The sequence below is a fragment of the Eleutherodactylus coqui genome, chromosome 8 (genome assembly GCF_035609145.1).
Source record: "Eleutherodactylus coqui strain aEleCoq1 chromosome 8, aEleCoq1.hap1, whole genome shotgun sequence".
Classification (NCBI taxonomy): Eukaryota; Metazoa; Chordata; class Amphibia; order Anura; family Eleutherodactylidae; genus Eleutherodactylus; species Eleutherodactylus coqui.
The window spans coordinates 76,926,864-76,947,257 of record NC_089844.1 but is presented as its reverse complement, the minus strand read 5'-3'; the positions used below and the strand labels follow the sequence as shown (position 1 = coordinate 76,947,257).

Sequence of the window (20,394 nt, the reverse complement as noted above, 5' to 3'; positions counted from 1 at the left end):
CATTGATACTACAGGGACAGAATTGTGTAGGCAGGGCCACAACACAGTTATTGTTCATTGAATATACGCAGTGGGTCCTTCCCTTTGCAAAAAAGGAAAAGAAATTATATTTGGCCTGCCTGTGTCAGTCCTAAGGTCTCCGTGTACGTGTGTGCTGCGTGGACAACGTACAAAAATCAGACGCAACCAGCTACGGTTTACTGCAGGCTTGCGCCATTGTCTTTCCTGACTGGCAAATACCTGCTCTGTTAATAACTCTGCTACACTAAAGTTGTGTTACACTTTTTCAGGGCCACACCACAGTTATTAAACGTATTGTTCATTGAATATACGCAGTGGGGCCTTCCCTTTGCAAAAAAGCGAAAAAATTATATTTGGCCTGCAGGCTTGCGCCAATTTATTTCCTGCCTGGGAAATCAAATCACTGGTAATACAGCATGCTGAGGGGTAGAGGTAGGCCTAGAGGACGTGGACGCGGCCGAGGACGCGGAGGGCCAAGTGAGGGTGTGGGCACAGGCCGAGCCAGTGCGGTGGCCAGGGGTAGAGGCAGGGCCAGACTGAATAATCCACCAACTGTTTCCCAAAGCGCCCCCTCGCGCCATGCCACCCTGCACAGGTCAAGGTGCTCTACGGTGTGGCAGTTTTTCACAGAGACGCCTGACGACCGACGAACAGTGGTGTGCAACTTTTGTCGCGCCACGATCAGCTGGGGAGGCACCACCAACAGCATGCGCAGGCATATGATGGCCAAGCACCCCACAAGGTGGGACGATGCCCGTTCACCGCCTCCGGTTTGCACCACTGCCTCTCCCCCTGTGCCCCAACCTGCCACTGAGATCCAACCCCCCTCTGAGGACACAGGCACTACCGTCTCCTGGCCTGCACCCACACCCTCACCTCCGCTGTCCTCGGCCCCATCCAGCAATGTCTCTCAGCGCAGCGTCCAGACGTCGCTAGTGCCACAGTTTGAGCGCAAGCGCGAGTACAACGCCACGCACCCGCACGCTCAAGCGTTAAACGTGCACATTGCAAAATTGATCAGCCTAGAGATGCTGCCGTATAGGCTTGTGGAAACAGAGGCTTTCAAAAGCATGATGGCGGCGGCTGCCCCGCGCTACTCGGTTCCCAGTCGCCACTACTTTTCCCGATGTGCCGTCCCAGCCCTGCACGACCACGTCTCCCGCAACATTGTACGCGCCCTCACCAACGCGATTACTCCCAAGGTCCACTTAACAACGGACACGTGGACAAGCACAGGCGGGCAGGGCCACTATATCTCCCTGACGGCACATTGGATGAATTTAGTGGAGGCTGGGACAGAGTCAGAGCCTGGGACCGCTCACGTCCTACCCACCCCCAGAATTGCGGGCCACAGCTCGGTGGTGGTATCTGCGGTGGTGTATGCTTCCTCCACTAAAGCACCTTCCTCCTCCTCCTCCTCCAACGCAACCTCTGTCTCGCAATCAAGATGTGTCAGCAGCATGTCGCCAGCAGTCGGTGTCACGCGGCGTGGCAGCACAGCGGTGGGCAAGCGTCAGCAGGCCGTGCTGAAACTACTCAGCTTAGGAGAGAAGAGGCACACGGCCCACGAACTGCTGCAGGGTCTGACAGAGCAGACCGACCACTGGCTTGCGCCGCTGAGCCTCCAACCGGGCATGGTCGTGTGTGACAACGGCCGTAAGCTGGTGGCGGCTCTGCAGCTCGGCAGCCTCACGCACGTGCCATGCCTGGCCCATGTGTTTAATTTGGTGGTTCAGCGCTTTCTGAAAAGCTACCCCCACTTGTCAGACCTGCTCGGAAAGGTGCGCCAGCTCTACACACATTTCCGCAAATCCCACACGCACGCTGCCACCCTGCGGACACTGCAACATAGGTTTAATCTGCCAGTGCACCGACTGCTGTGCGACGTGCCCACACAGTGGAACTCTACGCTCCACATGTTGGCCAGACTCTATGAGCAGCGTAGAGCTATAGTGGAATACCAACTCCAACTTGCGCGGCGCAGTGGGAGTCAGCCTCCTCAATTATTTACAGAAGAGTGGCCCTGGTTGGCAGCCATCTGCCAGGTCCTTGGAAAATTTGAGGAGTCTACCCAGGTGGTGAGCGGCGATGCTGCAATCATTAGCGTCACCATTCCTCTGCTATGCATCTTGAGAAGTTCCCTGCAAAGCATAAAGGCAGACGCTTTGCGCTCGGAAACAGAGCCGGGGGAAGACAGTATGTCGCTGGATAGTCAGAGCACCCGCCTGTCTATATCTCAGCGCGTTGAGGAGGAGGAGGAGGAGGAGCATGAGGAGGATGAGGAGGAGGGGGAAGAGACAGCTTGGCCCACTGGTGAGGGTACACATGCTGCTGGGCTGTCATCCTTTCAGTGTGTATGGCCTGAGGAGGAGGAAGAGGAGGAGGATCCTGAAAGTGATCTTCCTAGTGAGGACAGCCATGTGTTGCGTACAGGTACCCTGGCACACATGGCTGACTTCATGTTAGGATGCCTTTCTCGTGACCCTCGCGTTACACGCATTCTGGCCACTACGGATTACTGGGTGTACACACTGCTCGACCCACGGTATAAGGAGAGCCTTTGCACTCTCATTCCCGAAGAGGAAAGGGGTTCGAGAATGATGCTATACCACAGGGCGCTGGTGGACAAACTGATGGTAAACTTCCCATCCGACAGCGCTAGTGGCAGAAGGCACAGTTCCGAGGGCCAGGTAGCAGGGGAGGCGCAGAGATCAGGCAGCATGTACAGCGCAGGCAGGGGAACATTCTCCAAGGCCTTTGCCAGCTTTATGGCTCCCCAGCAAGACTGTGTCACCGCTCCCCAGTCAAGGCTGAGTCAGCGGGAGCACTGTAAAAGGATGGTGAGGGAGTACGTAGCCGATCGCACGACCGTCCTCCGTGACGCCTCTGCCCCCTACAACTACTGGGTGTCGAAGCTGGACACGTGGCCTGAACTCGCGCTGTATGCCCTGGAGGTGCTTGCTTGTCCTGCGGCTAGCGTCTTGTCAGAGAGTGTGTTTAGTGTGGCTGGGGGAATCATCACGGATAAGCGTACCCACCTGTCAACCGACAGTGCCGACAGGCTTACACTCATCAAGATGAACAAAGCCTGGATTTCCCCAGACTTCTCTTCTCCACCAGTGGACAGTAGCGATACGTAAGCAATACGTAGGCTGCACCCGCGGATGGAAGCTACGTTCTCTCTCACCATCCAAAACGGGGACATTTCTGCTTCATCAATCTGTGTCTAATATTCCTCCTCCTCCTCCTGCTCCTCCTCCTGAAACCTCACGTAATCACGCTGAACGGGCAATTTTTCTTAGGGCCACAAGGCTCACTCATATAATTTTTCTAAACAATTTTTATATGTTTCAATGCTCTTAAAAGCGTTGAAACTTTAACTTGAACCAATTTTCCGTTAAACTGGGCTGCCTCCAGGCCTAGTTACCACTTAAGCCACATTAACCAAAGCGATTAATGGGTTTCACCTGCCCTCTTGGTTGGCCATGGCCAATTTTTTGGATGTACATTAGTACTGTTGATACAGCAATTTTTGTGGGCCCTCGCCTACAGTGTAATCAAATGAATTTTTAGCCCACCTGCATTACAGCTGACGTTACATCCGCTGTGTTGGGCAATGCAATGGGATATTTCTATGTACCGCCGGTGGGTTCCAGGGAGCCACCCATGCTGTAGGTGCACACGGAGTTTAACCTACATCTGTCCACTTGTAAAGAACCCCAGTCTGACTGGGGCATGCAGTGTGGGCCGAAGCCCACCTGCATTAAGCACGACATTACTACCTCAGCTGTGTTGGGCACTGCAATGGGATATTTTTATGTACCGCCGGTGGGTTCCAGGAAGCCACCCATGCTGTCGGTCGACAGGGACTTCACAATAGGGAGTTGTACCTGCCTGTGTCTATGAATTAAAAAGCCCGGTCTGACTGGGGCATGCAGAGACACCTTGACAGAATGAATAGTGTGTGACACATAGGTTCCCCATTGCTATGCCCACGTGTGCAGCTCCTGATGGCGGTGGCACAGGATTCTATTTCTCATTGCTTCTGTACAGCATTGTGGGCTATCGCCCCGCCCCTTTTAAAGAGGGTCGCTGCCTAGCCGTGCCAACCTCTGCAGTGTGTGCCTGCGGTTCCTCCTCATGGCAGACGCACTTCTAAATAGACATGAGGGTGGTGAGGCATGAGGGCAGCTGAAGGCTGCGCAGGGACACTTTGGTGTGCGCTGTGGTGGGGAGGGGGGGCGGTTGGGCAGCATGTAACCCAGGAGAAGTGGCAGTGGAGTGTCATGCAGGCAGTGATTGTGCTTTGTTGGAGGTAGTGTGGTGCTTAGCTAAGGTATGCCATGCTAATGAGGGCTTTTCAGAAGTAAAAGTTTTTGGGAGGGGGGGGGCCCCACTCTTGCCGCTATTGTGGCTTAATAGTGGGACCTGTGAACTTGAGATGCAGCCCAACATGTAGCCCCTCGCCTGCCCTATCCGTTGCTGTGTCGTTCCCATCACTTTCTTGAATTGCCCAGATTTTCACAGAAGGAAACCTTAGCGAGCATCGGCGAAATACAAAAATGCTCGGGTCGCCCATTGACTTCAATGGGGTTCGTTACTCGAAACAAACCCTCGAGCATCGCGAAAAGTTCGTCCCGAATAACGAGCACCCGAGCATTTTGGTGCTCGCTCATCTCTAATCAGAACCTTTCGAGAGACTGGGAACTATTATATCTTTAAGACATTCACAAAGACCTTTCACATAGAGACAGACCCTCAATGACATAAAAAGGTGGGAGACACAGATTAGAACAATGCCTGACGTATGTCTCTATAACAGTATCAGTCACTACTCCCTCCCCCTCCCCCTTGCTTATGCCATTATGCCACACAGAAAAGTGTGTTTTAGTAATGGAAACCTTGCTCTAAGCTATTACACAGCTTTGGAGACCAGTTACATCAAAATGCTATCTTTGCAGGGGATCTGCTTATATTAGTAACCAGCCCATCTTAAGCATTGCCATACATTTTAGAAACTTTTGAAAAGTTTGGAAGGCTCTCACATCTTAAACTCAACTATAGTAAATCACAAGCTTTGAATGTCTCTATCTCGCAGAATCCCCCCACTCCCGCTGACCCTCTCTTCCTCAATTAGGAAAATTTGTACTCAGGTTCCTTTTAAGTGGCAAAACAAACAAATAACTTACCTTACTTAGATGTCCAAATGACGAAAGGCTGCTCTCAACTTTATAATACTAATTACACTAAAGTGCAAAAATTCATAATCAATTGCAATCATTATCTCTTCCATATGTCTCTTGGGCAAAATTTCATAAAAACTTTTGTCCTCCCAAAATTTCTGTATCTCTTGGGTTTTTTAGGCAAGTCGGGTCGCTGTTTATTTCTTTTTTGTCGAAAGGGGGGTGTGGTGCTGCAGTACACAGAATGACATGAACACAACAGACTTGAAGTTGCTCTGGCAAAAAGACAGATTTGGTTCAATTTAACTTACAGATTTAAGCAATCCTGAAACTTAGAGAAGAAGACAGGCAAATGAGAGATCTAGTAGAGAGTCTTCAGAATGCTTTGGAAAAAGAGGAAGCAAAGGTCACCAATTGGGCTGAAGCACGGTCCCAGTTTGTATTTAAAGAAAGGACTCATGAGGAAAAGACCGAAGTGCTAACCCTGACACGCCCCCTGAAAGTGGTGTTACCTAGAAGAAAAGGCAGTGTTTCAAAAGTTTGCCAAGAATGTATGCGTAAAGATGAAACACTGAAAATCGAATAGTTGTGTTGCTGAAAGGAAGATTCGGAGACTAGAAAGGTTTAGGACCCAGTTCAGACAGCAAGTGAAAGAAAAGAAGAACTTGTTGAAGAATTTAAAAAATGGGAAACAAGCAGTAACGTATGCCAGATTGTGCTTAGAAGGTGACCTGGGCACTATAGGAGAACAGTTTGAGAAAACTGAGAAAGTCTTGAGGGAAGAAATCGTCTCTGTAAACAATAGTAAAGACAGTGAGAAGGTGAGGGCTTAGCAATAGAGATGAGCGAACACCAAAATGTTCGGGTGTTCGTTATTCGTAACGAACTTCCCGTGATGCTCGAGGGTTCGTTTCGAACAACGAACCCCATTGAAGTCAATGGGCGACCAGAACATTTTTGTATTTCGCCGATGCTCGCTAAGGTTTTCATGTGTGAAAATCTGGGCAATTCAGGAAAGTGATGGGAATGACACAGTGACGGATAGGGCAGGCGAGGGGCTACATGTTGGGCTGCATCCTAAGTTCACAGGTCCCACTATTAAGCCACAATAGCGGCAAGAGTGGGCCCCCCCCCCCTCCCAACAACTTTTACTTCTGAAAAGCGCTCATTAGCATGGCATACCTTTGCTAAGCACCACACTACCTCCAACAAAGCACAATCACTGCCTGCATGACACTCCACTGCCACTTCTCCTGAGTTACATGCTGCCCAACCGCACCCCCTCCCCCCCACAGCGCACACCAAACTGTCCCTGCGCAGCCTTCAGCTGCCCTCATGCCACACCACCCTCATGTCTATTTAGAAGTGCGTCTGCCACGACGAGGGACCGCAGGCACACACTGCACAGGGTTGGCACGGCTAGGTAGCGACCCTCTTTAATAGGGGCGGGGCGATAGCCCACAATGCTGTACAGAAGCAATGAGAAATACAATCCTGTGCCACCGCCATCAGGAGCTGCACACGTGGGCATAGCAATGGGGAACCTATGTGCCACACACTATTCATTCTGTCAAGGTGTCTGCATGCCCCAGTCAGACTGGTTATATGCACCTTAACAGTAACCGCGTTGGTGGTAATGTGGTGGTGACTGCGGACCTAGTACCACGGTTGTATTTTGTTGGTTTTCGGAATGTGGCCAGGATTAAGTGGGCCGTGGCGGGGGGATGGTGGGGGGGCTCTCTTGTAGTGTCGGTAAAGGTGAAATTCTTGGACTGCCACCAGACGAACCAATGCAAAGGCATTTGCCAACAATGTTTTCCCTGTTGGAGGAGGAGGGGGATGTTTTTGAGGCACTACGTGTCCTCTCCACGTGTCCGTGGTTATATGCACCTTAACAGTAACCGCGTTGGTGGTAATGTGGTGGTGACTGCAGACCTAGTACCACGGTTGTATTTTGTTGGTTTTCGGAATGTGGCCAGGATTAAGTGGGCCGTGGCGGGGGGATGGTGGGGGGGCTCTCTTGTAGTGTCGGTAAAGGTGAAATTCTTGGACTGCCACCAGACGAACCAATGCAAAGGCATTTGCCAACAATGTTTTCCCTGTTGGAGGAGGAGGGGGATGTTTTTGAGGCACTACGTGTCCTCTCCACGTGTCCGTGGTTATATGCACCTTAACAGTAACCGCGTTGGTGGTAATGTGGTGGTGACTGCGGACCTAGTACCACGGTTGTATTTTGTTGGTTTTCGGAATGTGGCCAGGATTAAGTGGGCCGTGGCGGGGGGATGGTGGGGGGGCTCTCTTGTAGTGTCGGTAAAGGTGAAATTCTTGGACTGCCACCAGACGAACCAATGCAAAGGCATTTGCCAACAATGTTTTCCCTGTTGGAGGAGGAGGGGGATGTTTTTGAGGCACTACGTGTCCTCTCCACGTGTCCGTGGTTATATGCACCTTAACAGTAACCGCGTTGGTGGTAATGTGGTGGTGACTGCGGACCTAGTACCACGGTTGTATTTTGTTGGTTTTCGGAATGTGGCCAGGATTAAGTGGGCCGTGGCGGGGGGATGGTGGGGGGGCTCTCTTGTAGTGTCGGTAAAGGTGAAATTCTTGGACTGCCACCAGACGAACCAATGCAAAGGCATTTGCCAACAATGTTTTCCCTGTTGGAGGAGGAGGGGGATGTTTTTGAGGCACTACGTGTCCTCTCCACGTGTCCGTTCCATGTAAGCAATAGTAGCACTCAAGACAGGCCCCAGTAACAATTCTGAAGCAGCAGTATAGCGGGAGCGCAGTCTTCGTTCCATGTAAGCAATAGTAGCACTCAAGACAGGCCCCAGTAACAATTCTGAAGCAGCAGTATAGCGGGAGCGCAGTCTTCGTTCCATGTAAGCAATAGTAGCACTCAAGACAGGCCCCAGTAACAATTCTGAAGCAGCAGTATAGCGGGAGCGCAGTCTTCGTTCCATGTAAGCAATAGTAGCACTCAAGACAGGCCCCAGTAACAATTCTGAAGCAGCAGTATAGCGGGAGCGCAGTCTTCGTTCCATGTAAGCAATAGTAGCACTCAAGACAGGCCCCAGTAACAATTCTGAAGCAGCAGTATAGCGGGAGCGCAGTCTTCGTTCCATGTAAGCAATAGTAGCACTCAAGACAGGCCCCAGTAACAATTCTGAAGCAGCAGTATAGCGGGAGCGCAGTCTTCGTTCCATGTAAGCAATAGTAGCACTCAAGACAGGCCCCAGTAACAATTCTGAAGCAGCAGTATAGCGGGAGCGCAGTCTTCGTTCCATGTAAGCAATAGTAGCACTCAAGACAGGCCCCAGTAACAATTCTGAAGCAGCAGTATAGCGGGAGCGCAGTCTTCGTTCCATGTAAGCAATAGTAGCACTCAAGACAGGCCCCAGTAACAATTCTGAAGCAGCAGTATAGCGGGAGCGCAGTCTTAGTTCCATTTCAGTAGCCTTAGTATAGCCAAGGCACAAGTGACATTTATGTAGCTAAAGTGTAGGCCAACCCCACACACCTTTCTGTACCATGAGTGCAGGCGAAGAACATAGAAATTACTATGATTACACTGTAGGTGAGGGCCCCAAAAAATTGGTGTACCAACAGTACTAATGTACCTCAGTAAAAATTGGCCATGCCCAACCAAGATGGCAGGTGAATCGCTTTGGTTAATGTGGCTTAAGTGGTAACTAGGCCTGGAGGCAGCCCAGTGTAACGAAAAATTGGTTCAAGTTAAAGTTCCAACGCTTTTAAGCTAATTGAAACTTATAAAAATTGTTCTGAAAAATTATTTGAGTGAGCCTTGTGGCCCTAAGAAAAATTGCCCGTTCAGCGTGATTACGTGAGGTTTCAGGAGGAGGAGCAGGAGGAGGAGGAGGAGGAATATTAGACACAGATTGATGAAGCAGAAATGTCCCCGTTTTGGATGGTGAGAGAGAACGTAGCTTCCATCCGCGGGTGCAGCCTACGTATTGCTTAGGTATCGCTGCTGTCCGCTGGTGGAGAACAGAAGTCTGGGGAAATCCAGCCTTTGTTCATCTTGATGAGTGTTAGCCTGTCGGCACTGTCGGTTGACAAGCGGCTACGCTTATCTGTGATGATTCCCCCAGCTGCACTAAACACCCTTTCCGACAAGACGCTAGCCGCAGGACAAGCAAGCACCTCAAGGGCATACAGGGCTAGTTCAGGCCACGTGTCCAGCTTCGACACCCAGTAGTTGTAGGGGGCAGAGGCGTCACCAAGGATGGTCGTGCGATCTGCTACGTACTCCCTCACCATCCTTTTGCAGTGCTCCCGCCGACTCAGCCGTGACTGGGGAGCGGTGACACAGTCTTGGTGGGGAGCCATAAAGCTGGCCAGGCCCTTAAAGACTGTTGCAGTGCCTGGGATGTACATGCTGCTCGATCTACGCACATCCCCTGCAACATGGCCCTCGGAACTGCGCCTTCTGCCACTAGCGCTGTCGGCTGGGAATTTTACCATCAGCTTGTCCGCAAGGGTCCTGTGGTATAGCAACACTCTCGAACCCCTTTCCTCTTCGGGAATCAGAGTGGGCAGGTTCTCCTTATACCGTGGATCGAGCAGTGTGTACACCCAGTAATCCGTCGTGGCCAGAATGCGTGCAACGCGAGGGTCACGAGAAAGGCATCCTAACATGAAGTCAGCCATGTGTGCCAGGGTACCTGTACGCAACACATGGCTGTCTTCACTAGGAAGATCACTATCAGGATCCTCCTCCTCCTCCTCCTCCTCCTCCTCAGGCCATACACGCTGAAAGGATGACAGGCAATCAGCCGGTGTACCGTCAGCAGCGGCCCAAGCTGTCTCTTCCCCCTCCTCCTCATCCTCCTCATGCTCCTCCTCCTCCTCCTGTACGCGCTGAGAAATAGACAGGAGGGTGCCCTGACTATCCAGCGGCATACTGTCTTCCCCCGCCCCCGTTTCCGAGCGCAAAGCAGCTGCCTTTATGGTTTGCAGGGAATTTCTCAAGATGCATAGCAGAGGAATGGTGACGCTAATGATTGTAGCATCGCCGCTCACCACCTGGGTAGACTCCTCAAAATTACCAAGGACATGGCAGATGTCTGCCAACCAGGCCCACTCTTCTGAAAGGAATTGAGGAGGCTGACTCCCACTGCGCCGCCCATGTTGGAGTTGGTATTCGACTATAGCTCTACGCTGTTCATAGAGCCTGGCCAACATGTGGAGCGTAGAGTTCCACCGTGTGGGCACGTCGCACAGCAGTCGGTGCACTGGCAGCTTAAAGTGATGTTGCAGGGTGCGCAGGGTGGCAGCGTCCGTGTGGGACTTGCGGAAATGTGCGCAGAGCCGGCGCGCCTTTACGAGCAGGTCTGACAAGCGTGGGTAGCTTTTCAGAAAGCGCTGAACCACCAAATTAAAGACGTGGGCCAGGCATGGCACGTGCGTGAGGCTGCCGAGCTGCAGAGCCGCCACCAGGTTACGGCCGTTGTCACACACGACCATGCCCGGTTGGAGGCTCAGCGGCGCAAGCCAGCGGTCGGTCTGCTGTGTCAGACCCTGCAGCAGTTCGTGGGCCGTGTGCCTCTTATCGCCTAAGCTGAGTAGTTTCAGCACGGCCTGCTGACGCTTGCCCACCGCTGTGCTGCCACACCGCGCGACACCGACTGCTGGCGACATGCTGCTGCTAACACATCTTGATTGTGAGACAGAGGAGGAGGAGGGTGCTTTAGTGGAGGAAGCATACACCTCCGCAGATACCAGCACCGAGCTGGGGCCCGCAATTCTGGGGGTGGGTAGGACGTGAGCGGTCCCAGGCTCTGACTCTGTCCCAGCCTCCACTAAATTCACCCAATGTGCCGTCAGGGAGATGTAGTGGCCCTGCCCGCCTGTGCTTGTCCACGTGTCCGTAGTTAAGTGGACCGTGGCAGTAACCGCGTTGGTGAGGGCGCGCACAATGTTGCGGGAGACGTGGTCGTGCAGGGCTGGGACGGCACATCGGGAAAAGTAGTGGCGACTGGGAACTGAGTAGCGCGGGGCCGCCGCCTCCATGATACTTTTGAAGGACTCCGTTTCCACAACCCTATACGGCAGCATCTCAAGGCTGATGAATTTTGCGATGCGGACGGTTAACGTTTGAGCGTGCGGGTGCGTGGCGGCGTACTTGCGCTTGCGCTCGAACACTTGCGCAAGCGACGGCTGAACGGTGCGCTGAACTACACTGCTGGATGGGGCCGAGGACAGCGGAGATGAGGGTGTGGGTGCAGGCCATGAGGCGGTAGTGCCTGTGTCCTGAGAGGGGGGTTGCATCTCAGTGGCAGGTTGGGGCACAGGGGGAGAGGCAGGGGTGCAAACCGGAGGCGGTGAACGGCCTTTGTCCCACCTTGCGGGGTGCTTGGCCATCATATGTCTGCGCATGGTGGTGGTGGTGAGGCTGTTGGTGTTGGCTCCCCGGCTGAGCTTTGCGCGACAAAGGTTGCACACCACTGTTCGTCGGTCGTCAGGCGTCTCTGTGAAAAACTGCCAGACCTTAGAGCACCTCGGCCTCCGCAGGGTGGCATGGCGCGAGGGGGCGCTTTGGGAAACACTTGGTGGATTATTCGGTCTGGCCCTGCCTCTACCCCTGGCCCTGGACACCGCACTGCCTCTTGCAACCTGCCCTGCTGATGCCCTTGACTCCCCCTCTGAAGACCTGTCCTCCTGAGTAAGCGTTGCACACCAGGTGGGGTCAGTCACCTCATCGTCCTGCTGCTCTTCCTCCGAATCCTCTGTGCGCTGCTCCCTGGGACTTACTGCCCTTACTACTACCTCACTGCAAGACAACTGTGTCTGATCGTCATCGTCCTCCTGACCCACAGAAAGTTGTTGAGACAGTTGGCGGAAGTCCCCAGCCTCTTCCCCCGGACCCCGGGAACTTTCGAATGGTTGGGCATCAGTGACGATAAACTCCTCTGGTGGGAGAGGAACCGCTGCTGCCCAATCTAAGCAGGGGCCCGAGAACAGTTCCTGGGAGTGCTCCCGCTCCTGAGCAGGTGTTATTGTAGTGGAGTGAGGAGGCTGGGAGGAAGGAGGAGCAGCAGACAGAGGATTCGGATTGGCAGCAGTGGACGGCGCAGAACTGCGGGTAGACGATAGGTTGCTCGAAGCACTTTCTGCCATCCAGGACAGGACCTGCTCACACTGCTCATTTTCTAATAACCGTCTCCCGCGTGGACCCATTAATTGGGCGATGAATGTGGGGACGCCAGAAACGTGCCTCTCTCCTAATCGCGCAGCAGTCGGCTGCGACACACCTGGATCAGGAGCTTGGCCTGTGCCCACACCCTGACTTGGCCCTCCGCGTCCTCGGCCGCGTCCACGTCCTCTAGGCCTACCCCTACCCCTCAGCATGCTGTATTACCAGTGATTTGATTTCACAGGCAGGAAATAAATTGGCGCAAGACTGCAGGCCAAATATAATTTTTGCCCTTTTTGGAAAACGAAAGGCCCCACTGCCTCTAGTGAATGAATTATCTAAGTTTAATAACTGTGCTGTGTCCCTGCTTATGTGTCACAGAACGTGAGGGTAGCAGAGTTATTATAACTCTGGCAGAGCAGGTATTTTTTTTCCCAATTAAGGAAAGCAAATGGCGAAGCCAGCAGTAAAGCGTAGCTGGGTGCGTATGATTTAGCAATGTTTTTCACGCAGCTCACACGTCTCCACAGGCGTAAGGACGGACAGAGGCTGGACAAATAGATTTGTTTTCAGTTTTTTCCCACCAACAGGCAGCACTGCGTATATTCAATGAACATGAGAAGTTTAATAACTGTGCTGTGTCCCTGCTTATGTGTCACAGAACGTGAGGGTAGCAGAGTTATTATAACTCTGGCAGAGCAGGTATTTTTTTTCCCAATTAAGGAAAGCAAATGGCGAAGCCAGCAGTAAAGCGTAGCTGGGTGCGTATGATTTAGCAATGTTTTTCACGCAGCTCACACGTGTCCACCGCCCGTAAGGACGGACAGAGGCTGGACAAATAGATTTGTTTTCAGTTTTTTCCCACCAACAGGCAGCACTGCGTATATTCAATGAACATGAGAAGTTTAATAACTGTGCTGTGTCCCTGCTTATGTGTCACAGAACGTGAGGGTAGCAGAGTTATTATAACTCTGGCAGAGCAGGTATTTTTTTCCCAATTAAGGAAAGCAAATGGCGAAGCCAGCAGTAAAGCGTAGCTGGGTGCGTATGATTTAGCAATGTTTTTCACGCAGCTCACACGTGTCCACAGGCGTTAGGACGGACAGAGGCTGGACAAATAGATTTGTTTTCAGTTTTTTCCCACCAACAGGCAGCACTGCGTATATTCTATGAATAATAACTGTGTTGTGGCCCTGCCTATACAATTCTTTCCCTGCAGTATCAATGGAGGGTGGAATGCTCTGCAGAGGCGATTTTGAGAAGCCCAAAAAAAATGCAGCACAGCTAACAGCAGCCTGGACAGTACTGCACACGGATGAATATGGCCCTAGAAAGGACCGTTGAGGTTCTTGAAGGCTACACTCACTCCTAACACTCTCCCTGCCTATGCAGCACTTCTGTCCCTAATGCCAGGTGCAACGGTCTGCAGAGGCGATTTTGAGGAAAAAAAAAATCCCACTGCTAACAGCAGCCAACACACAGCTATCAGTGGCCCTAATAAGGACCTTTGGGGGGTCTTGAAGCCTACACTAACTACCAATTCTTTCCCTACAGCAGCTCCGGTATAAACAGCACTGTCCCTCATCTAACTCACACCGCATCTGAGGCGAGCCGCGGGAGGGGCCGACTTTTATATTAGGCGAACACCTGATCTCGCCAGCCACTCACAGCAGGGGGGTGGTATAGGGCTTAAACGTTGCAGGGGGAAGTTGTAATGCCTTCCCTGTCTTTCAATTGGCCAGAAAAGCGCGCTAACGTCTCAGGGAAGGAAGTGAAAGTAACCAGAACACCGCATGGTGTTCGTTACGAATAACGAACATCCCGAACACCCTAATATTCGCACGAATATCAAGCTCGGACGAACGCGTTCGCTCATCTCTACTTAGCAACCCTCTGAAGTACAAGAGACCAAAGAGTAGGCAGAAGGTCAGGCTGCTGAAGCTGAGAAAGCCACTAAAGAAGCAAAGACTGGAAAAGAAGCCTCAGAAGTTGCAGGTAAAGCAAACTATGTAAAAGAAGTTGCAGAGAAAGAGGAGGTGGCAGCTAGAAAAGTGCCAGTTAAATGAAGAGATCCCAAGCTTAGAGTTTTGGCCCCGGAGGGGTAATAGCTGTGATAAGCCCTATGGCCTTTATCAGAATCTGTGAGGGTATGTGGTGCTGCAGTACACAGGATTGCCTGCAAAGGGCTGTAGGCAGGCCTTTAAGTTGCAGAGACAAGAGTTAACACTTATAGGTCTGGCAGAAAGAAACATAAAAGTGTCAGTTCCTGCCACACTCAGGAGTAGGTTGACAGCTCAGCAGACCTGAAAGGTCTGCAGGTCTGAGGTCCAGTGTGGACCAGTGGAGGCCTCAAGTCTGACAAGAAGGACAAACTTTGACTGTCACCTTGGTGGGGTATGGACAAATGAACTTTGTTGATGTAATGAAACTTGCTGTATATGAAATAAATGCTGGCAGGTTCCAGAATGTTTAAAAAGAATCCAAGTCTCCTCAGCCATTACTATACGTGTGACGCCCATTCCGGACAGAAAGGACGGCAATCCTGTAGACGAGTGACCCCAACGTGCCACAGAGGACACCTAGAATAAAGTACAATAAATTAATATTGGGCAAAGTCTTTGGAAGCTTTGGTCTTTCAGACATCCAAACGTATTATAATTAGGAACATTTACAATTGTGTTACCAGAGCAGTTATAACGGCCTTCTGGGAACTAAATTCTTTACATGGGCTAATATCTAACCCATCACCTCGGATGCCATTTTGTCTCATCCCTTGTCTGCAGAGATCGCCTGGAGACCATTGTCAGTCATTCTGCAATAGATTTTCCAATTTTAATATCTTAACCATTTGATCCAACTTAGGAAAGAGGTCTCACATGCATCTGCTTTCACTAGAAATTGAAGAATCATTTAATTTTTTGCATTTAGCTGACTTTAATATTTTAATACATTGTGCAAAGCTTTTGTGGTTAGTTTCCCAGGTGCCCAAGACCCGACGTTTTTGGGTAAACCTATGGACAAAGATAGTATCCCACAGAAGGTGATGTCTCTGTTTTACAATCACATTATTACTTTGAATGCTTCTAGAGCACCTGCATTCATTAGGAAGTGGGAGTGAGAATTGGACAGGAAATTTTCAGAAGCAGAAATAATCTCTAGCTCAGGGTTTGTTTGTATTCAGAGACACTTATACAAATTATTGATTATGTGGTACAGGACACCCCCTTTTTTTAATCAGTCGGATTATCAGATTTAGACCTTTATTGGCACTGCGAAAAAGAGACAGTTTCTCAGAAACATATCTTTTGGTTGTGTGTGAGAATCAGTCTCTTCTGGAGATAGATTGCAAAGTACATTCAAAAATTCTGTTAACTCTATCCAACTAACCCGGGTCAGTGCTGCTGTGGCTCCCAACCCTATCTACATCCCCAGGAAAACTAACCTACCCACTCCATTGATTCAAGTAACAATATTTTTTATTCCTCTAAGATGGAGAAATAAAGAATCACCTCTAATTACTACCTAGACCAAAAAAGTGGATGAAATTCACAGATTTGAGGAGGAGGAACTAGTGAACTGAAAATTGAGAATACACGCTCAATTTGTTAACCTATGGAAACCATAGAGGCCTTGTTTGTTCCCCCCTCAGGTCTTAGAATAACCTGGGAAGAACATACTTTTTGTAATAACTATAACACTTTCGCTTTATAATGCTCCGAGCCCAGCACCACGCACTTTAGAGGAGACCATTGCCCTTTTATTTTTCCTTGGCAGTATAAGAAATGAAAGCTGCACTGTGATTGGTTGCTATGGGCAACTAAGACAGATTTTAGTTAAGACAAATTTATGAATCAGCTCCATGGTGTTCTTCCTGCATAAGTGAATAGTTAATGTGGGCTATGTGCAAAGCGGAAACAGGTACAAAATTACCTGCTAAACATTTTATTCTGATCCTGGTTCAGAAATGATGCCAAACTGGGTCAGTCACAAACTTGAAGAAGCCAAGGCCTCCATGGATGTCCAACGTCATCTGTGACATTCAGCAGCAGATTGAAAATACCCCCCCAAAATCAACTTGGAGACTCTCCCAGCAAGATGTTGTATCTTGAGCGACTTGTTGGCAAGGGCTGAAATCTATGAACCTAAAATATACTGAATAAAATGTGCAGGAACTGAAAGAGCTCTATAAAGCTAAAGACGTAAATTACTATACGTGGTTGCTGACTATGCTTGCTAGAGGACTCTTGGACCCATTGCTGAACTTTATGATGGACAAAGTGCAATTTCATTCATCAGGTCACGTGAATTCAGAGAATACGAGGTACTGGTCTATTGAAAATCCCCACCTGATTCGACCAGAAAATTGGTGTTTGGTGTGCAATGTCAAAAACACAAATAGTGGGCCCAATTTTCTATGAATCAACTGTGAATATTGCGGTTTAGCTGGAAATGTCTGGACAGTTTCACCATCAACTAATACCAGAAGAAAGAATGATTTTTCTATATTCAACAAGATGTGGCAATATGCCCAACCTTCCGCAATTCACTGGTGGGGGTTTATGAACGGTTTATAGAAGAGACAACTGTGAGCAAAGGGTTAAAGCCACCACCAGATTTGTCGACATGTGATTTTTATCTGTGGGGAAATTTAAAGCTGAAAGTCTATGCCAATAATCCGCAGACCCTGGATGAACTCAAGGAAAATGTTACACACACTATCAGCAGCATCACCGTTGAAGAGCTGCAGGCAGTATCAGCCAATATAATGCAACATACCCAGAAGTGCATAGAAGTGAATGGGAACCACTTCCAGCATCTGTTGTAACATGTGGGTAAATCAATAAAGCTTTAGTAAAACAATACACTTGCTCCTTCTTCTGGCTTCAGTATTGATGGAGGTGGGCTACTTTACTGTGGCCCACTCTGTAGTAAAGCCCCATTTACACACAACGATTGTCGTTTGAACGAAGGACTAAACAAAGTAACGACTTTTTTGCATACAATGCTGAGCATTTAAACATACAGATAATCATTTGAAATCCTCTCCATTTCCATCATTAGCTAAAGTAAACACTTTATATGTTGTTTGCTCAGGTGAGCGTGTGTTTATGCACAGAGTCTTTGGCCTGCAGGTTTTTAATTAGTGTGAAGAAAAGCCATAGTCCTCCGCCTTATGAGTAAACCTGTAGTTATTGTGTTTAGAACAGCAAACAATTACCCCACTCCCTCAAGTCTTTTAGTCTTTCAAACGACTTAACAAATGTCATTTAAACGAACCAAAAAGCAAACAAACTATTGACCATTTTTATGTAAGCTGAAACTCAGAGATAAGTGACAAGTGAAGGAATACCGTACTGCACAATGGTTTAGCATTTACATGTAGCGATTATTGCTCACTTTTGCTCGTTTGCACAAATTTTGAGCGATAATCGTTGCATGTAAATGGGCCTTTAGTGATAACTGTAGATAAAGGAAGGGCAGAGTAAGATGGTTATGGTATATCGGGGCCCCACTGTAAGTTTGCACGTCCTCTAAAAGTCAATTCTGAAAAGAGAGGAATTGTTGCACTTTCATAAATGTTGTATAAAATGATGAAATAACATTGATGCCTACTTTAGTCGTAGTAGTCTGTGTCTTAGCTGCAGCAGATCTGAACATCCTCTAAACTTGCATAACCTCCTCCTTCCCACAAGCATAGTACATCTTAGTATTTCAGCTTGGTAACTCAGTACACGCAATTTAGATTGTTATCTTTTAATGTAATCTCTTCAATTGGTTTCCATCCATGAAATTACAGAAATTAGCAGACCTACCTATACATGGTAATATAATAAAAGTTATTTATTTTTTCATTCCGATTGCTGCACACTCTAATAACTTTCTCTATGGCTTATTTAACGCTAATAAGCTTGAATGTTAGGCAAGAGAAGGCTTTAGAATCAGTTCTGATAATATTTTATCTTATACAGATGTAGATATTCATCCTTTCCATAAAATTCATAAATGTAAGTTGTATCGGAATACCCTAGATCCTCTCTTTAAACAATATAATTTATGAAACCACCAACTGGGGAACAAAATTGTCAAAGAACATTGTGCACTTAGTACAGTGCACCCACAGGAAGTCGGCTTCTGTATGGGAATTCATCCACTGGCTTCTTATTATATTCTGCAATGGATTTTAAATTCTACAGAATTTCCATAGCACTTAGAGCGGGCAGTTTACCGATCGGCCGTGACATTAAGACTACTGACAGGTGAAGTGAATAACCTTGATTATCTTGTTATAATGGGACCTGTCAAGGGGTTGGTTATATAAGGTCACAAGTGAGCATTCAGTTCTTCAAGTTGCTGTGTTGGGAGCAGGAAAAATGGATTGATAACTGGGTCATAGCATCTCCAAAACTGCATTTCCTATGGGGTGTTCCTAGTATAGAGTGGTTAGTACCTACCTTTATATAGCAATCCCTAATGTTCAGGAAAGAAAGAGCATGTATCAATCCTTGACCTATGTAAAAAAAAATAAGCCAGTGCTGATCAAAATAGTTTGCCATTACCACGTCCTCAGGCAGAGAGTTCCATAGTCTCACTGCTCTTTCAGTAGAGAACCCCCTTCTATTTCGGTGTAGAAACCTTCTTTCCTTTAGACGTAGAGGGCGTCCGCTTTTTACAATCTCAGTCCTGGGTATATATAGATGATGGGAGAGGTCTCTGTATTGTCCCCTGATATATTTATATATAGTTATTAGGTCGCCCCTCAGTAGTATTTTAAATAATCCCAATTTTGATAACCTCTCATGGTCTTGTAGTCCAGCCATTCCATTTATTAATTTAGTTGCCCCGTTTTGTATCCAACCAAGCTCTGATATATCCTTCTTGAGTGCAGGTGCCCAAAACTATACACAATATTCTATCTGTGGTCTGACCAGTGACTTGTAAAGAGGAAGAACAATACCCTTATCATGTGCCCCTAGACCTCTTTTGATGGACCTCATGATCCAATTTGCCTTTGCAGCAGCTGCCTGACTGGTTGCTCCAGTTAAGCTTACAGTTAACTAAAAGCCCCAAGTACTTTTCCATGTCAGTGGTTTCCTATTTAGGCTTCTTTCCCATGAGCGTAGATCAGCCGGCCATTTTCACTGCTGGTTGATATACGCTGTAATCTAATGCATTGGATTCCAATGCATCAGATCACATAGCCATATTCCTGAGACGTAAAAGCAGCCAGCCAGCCCAGTATAGCACCGGGCATTTTTACGTCGGGCCCAAAAGATAGTCCTGGAACTATCTTTTGGGACGAAATACGTTGGCCGCTGCATGAGCTCCTATGGGAGTCCATGACTGCTAAACTGCCTCCCTCTGCTCTTCTCCTCCCGTGCAGGCTCACCTGTCCTCTTCTCCCCGTTGGCTCTCTGCAATGGAAGGGGGTGGGACGGGGGTGGGGCTAAGCAACACCCCATCCCGCCTCCTCCCATTGCTGGCTGTGGACAAGGGGTGGGACGTGGATGGAGCTAAGCTCCTGGCCCTTGTCCATAGCCATCAATGGAAGGAGTGGTGCTTAGCTCCGCCCCCGTTCCGCCGCTACCATTGTAAAGAATGAGCAGAGAGGAGAGGACAGGTGAGCCTGCAATGGGGAGGGAGGGAATAGGGGCGACCGCAAGGTAGTCTTGGCATATATGTGCCGGGGCCCATGCCATCTGAACGGGTGCACAAACTCTTGATTTGTGCGCCCGTTCACCAGTTTTAGCTCTCCCAACGTAGCATATATCGGCCGGCCGTGAAAACAGCAGCTGATATACGCTCGTGGGAAAGAAGCCTCCCACACACTTGTGTTTTTGGTACATTGCGTTGCTTTTTTAACATTAGAAAGTCCCATTGACAATCGCGTTAACAAAAAACGCAGCGTTACAAAAAAGAATAGGGCCCAATACTGCCCCCAACTAGTAACGGTGACCCCATCAGCCACTTACATAATTATGTGTCTTTAGAGCTAATCGGATCATAAAACCCATTTTAATATAAATTTCTACATCT

The 20,394-nt window shown here is 49.0% G+C and overlaps 1 protein-coding gene across 1 annotated transcript in view; it reads left to right on the top strand.

Moving 5' to 3' along the window:
- Positions 1-20,394, top strand: part of MYO3B (myosin IIIB) — a 449,841-nt gene that overhangs the window by 364,516 nt on the left and 64,931 nt on the right. The gene's annotated exons all lie outside the window — the stretch shown is intronic.